Source organism: Crocodylus porosus, unplaced genomic scaffold (genome assembly GCF_001723895.1).
Source record: "Crocodylus porosus isolate Cpor-Errol unplaced genomic scaffold, CroPor_comp1, whole genome shotgun sequence".
NCBI classification, from domain to species: Eukaryota; Metazoa; Chordata; order Crocodylia; family Crocodylidae; genus Crocodylus; species Crocodylus porosus.
Window position 1 is genome coordinate 37,547,836 of NW_017728948.1, and position 3,713 is coordinate 37,551,548.

General features: G+C 42.9%; 1 long non-coding RNA gene across 1 annotated transcript; it reads right to left on the minus strand.

Moving 5' to 3' along the window:
• Positions 1–754: 754 nt before the first annotated feature.
• LOC109322010 lies at positions 755–2,427 on the minus strand. Its single transcript, XR_002104277.1, has 3 exons — positions 2,342–2,427; positions 2,198–2,201; positions 755–766 (listed from the first exon to the last, which is right to left on the minus strand). It is a non-coding gene; the product is annotated as an uncharacterized LOC109322010 (long non-coding RNA).
• Positions 2,428–3,713: the final 1,286 nt, after the last annotated feature.

A 3,713-nucleotide genomic window follows, 5' to 3' on the forward strand; every position in this document is an offset into this window, starting at 1 on the left:
ACTAAGGCACAAGATGCAAATAGCAAGTGAAAAATATTCACTAAGAAACATTCTACATGTATGTTACAAGTAAGTGCAAGTGAATGTTGAGGGTAATCTAGTAGTCAATGATGCAGAGATGACTGAAATACGTAATGCCTTTTTTATGTCAGTTTTTGGGGGGGGTTTTAGGAATAAGGTCAGCTAATGTCAGTTGCACTGTAAGGTGGATTACTGTACTAAAAATAGGAGTCACCAGCAGATAGGGAAAAGCAGTTATTTCCATCTACTCAGCACTGGTGAGGCCACATCTGCAGTACTGTGTCCAGTTTTAGGCCCCCAACTACAGAAAGGACATGGACAAATTGGAAAGAGTCCTGGGGAGGCCAATAAAAATAGGGAACTGAGGACCATGATTTACAAAGACAGATTGAAGAAACTGGGTTTATATAGTCTGGAGAAGAGAAGACTGAGGGAGGATTTCACAGCAGCCACTCAGTGGCTTGTTATATAGTTGGAGAAAGCTATTCAGTGGGATTTCTCCAAAGGTTTCACCTAAGTGTAGAAATGTTTAATATCTTAATGATTTGTTGGATGTACTTAAGTTTCTGGTTAGCCAATGCCACCAAACTAGATGGAGACACTTTGAAGGACAGGATTAGGATTCAGAATGGCCTTCATTGACTCAAAAAACACTCTAAGATTAATTGTATTTTGCATGTAATTGTTTATTCCTAAATTCAAGACTTTTCAGTCATTCTTACTGAATGTCATTCAGAGTGGTGAACTGGCTAGTATGGGAAAGGATCTGGAAGTTATAATAGATATAGCTGTGTGGGAGTGAATAATGAAATCTCTCTCCCTGGATATCTTCTGCCACACCTTGATGTGACAGAAGAATAAGAAGTTGATTCCCCTGTGAGAGAGGGTGTATTAAGTCACCCCAGAAGCAGGATAAAAGTAAATTGGTTTATTAGTTAATTCCCAACGGGTTATGGATAACTCCAGCTGTTCTCACAGCATGCGGTCTTCCTTTACCCTCCACTGCCATGCAATCCACTCCCCTGAGCCTGTTGACTTGCCTCCAGTCTTACTCTATTTCCTTCCTTCAAAGATATCAGTGGATTCTTCCCCTTGAGTATCAACCTGGTAAGTACCTCCCCTCTCTCACCTCTTTGCTTCGCCAGTTGCTGTGGTTACCTTCACCTAGTCAGCCAGTCTTACCAGTGATCTGTTCCAGAGCTGGGTTTGATGCTCTTGGCTTTCCCCACTGACTCTCCAAAAATAATAGCCCCCTGCTGTAGACTTTAATAGCTGCTGGCTCTTAATCAGGCAACATTCACCCCTGGTGTGATCCCTCTCTCCAGCTGTATCTACTAAATAATTATCCTTGCCCTGTCCCTGACCTGACTCTCCCCATACTAACAACTTTGTAGCACCAAAGGAACAGGGATTTTCCTTGCCCTGTTACAAAAGACATTACCCATATATGAGCCAACAGTGTACTATTGTTGCAAACAAATAAATACCATAATGGTGTGTATTAAGAGAATTGCCACCTTTAAATCAAGTGACCTTTCTGCTCTATTCAACACTGCTGAGGCCTGGACTACTCTGCCCCATTTTGGACACTATGGGCTCTTACAGACTGCTCCAAATGTGCTGGAAATGTAGCAGTCAAGTCTGCAATCTTAAGTCTGCTGGAGCACAGAAATTGACGTGCTCTGGCAGCCTTCTGCATCATGGGTATCAGCATTCCTGTGCATCCCCATGCTGAAAAAGTGGTGGTGGGGCACTTCGAAATAAAACATGTCAGATGAGCTCAAAGTGCCCTGCTGCCATTTTTTCAGCACGGGGATGTGCTACATGTGACATGTGGGCACTTTTAATTAGTGTGGCTTGCTAATTAAAGTGCCCAGTGCCATGTCCCAAAACACATGTAAAAATGCCCAAAGTTTCAAGGAAAACATGGGCAAATTGGAAAGAGTCCAGCAAAGAGCAATAACAATTAGTGATCTAGCAAATATGATTTACAAGAAAAAGTTGAAAGAACTGGGAACACCTAATATGGAGAAAAGTAAGAGAAAACTTGATAACAATCTTTGAATACCTAAAGGGTGCTTATAAAGAGGGTGGTAATCAGTGACTTTAGTTGGGTTGCTATGACACCCTGCCGTGCTGTGAGATTGTAGGGAAAACCCCAGGAAAGTTCATCAACGAGTCTAACTGCAATAAGATTGCTGAAGGTAAGATTCTGAATGATAGCCAGCATGGCTTCATCTCAGTCAGAACTTGTCTTACCAACCTCATCTCCTTCTATGACCAGGTAACTCACCACCTGGAAACAAGAGAGCAGGTTGACATTGTATACCTAGACTTCTAAAATGCCTTTGATCCAGTATCCCACAATGCCCTCGCAAGAAAATTGGAAGATTGTGGACTTAACTATGAGACAGTCATGGGGATGAGAAACTAGCTTCAGGATAGGACCCCAAGCGTCATAGTGAATGGAAGGACCCCAAGTCATAGTGAATGGATCTGTGTCATCCTGGTAAGAAGTGGGCAGCGGTGCCACATGGGGTGCTTAGTCCAGTATTTTCAACATATTTATTAACAATTTGGATGTGGGATAGAAGAGCTCACTGTCCTCATTCCTGGATGACACCAAGTTATGAGGGAGAGTGGTCATGCTTGAACATAGGCTACAGATATAGGCAGACCTAGACAGGCTAACAAGTTGGATGGATCAGAACCTGATGAAGGTCAACAAATCGAGAAATGTAAAGTGCAGGACAAGCAACCCCCACACACCTAACCGGGCTTGGGGACACCAAGCCAACTCACACCACGAATGAAAGGGACTTGGGGATAATACTAGACTATGAGCTGGCAGTGTGATGCTGTAGCCAGTAGGGCAAATAATTCTCTGGCATGCATCAGTCGATCCATCTCTAGCAACAGCAAGTAGGTGATTCTTCTGCTGTACTCAGCACTGGTGAGAACACAGCTGGAGTACTGCATCCAGTTCTGGGCACCATACTTTAACAAGCTTGAGAGAGTCCAAAGAAAAGCCTCCCATATAATCAGAATCTTACACGGCAAGCCATACAAGGAGAGGCCAAGGGATCTGAGACTCTTCAGCATGAATAAAAGTAGGCTGAAAGAAGACCTGGTAGCAGCTAACCATTACACTACAGGAGTACATCAAGGTATCGGTGAGCAACTGTTCACCAGGGCAGCCAAGGGGAAAACTAGGAGTAATGACTGCAAACTCAAGGAATATTCAGGTTTAACATTAGGAAAAACTTCTTCACAGTCAGAGTATCCAGACTATAGAATAAGCTCTCTTCAGAGGTAGTGACATCACCTACCCTGGACATCTTCAAGAGGAGACTAGACAGTTACCTTGCTGTGGTCAGCTGACCCCCAGTTATCTTGGCGCAGGGGGCTGGACTCAATGATCTTCCAAAGTCCCTTCAAGCCTTACAATCTATGAATCCTTTTAAAGGTGCCATGCAATATTAACACTGTTGAGTCTACAAACATCTACACATGTTTCACAAAAGAAGCCCAGATATTTTAAATAGAATCCAAATAGGAATAGTGTCCTGTTGTGGGTCTCTCAGCTCTTTGCAACAGAAACATTGCTCTAGTATTTTTCCATAGTCAAAAAATGAATGAAAATTACAAGCTGACATTTTCTTTTGCTGCCTTGAGTATGATGAGGCGTCTAT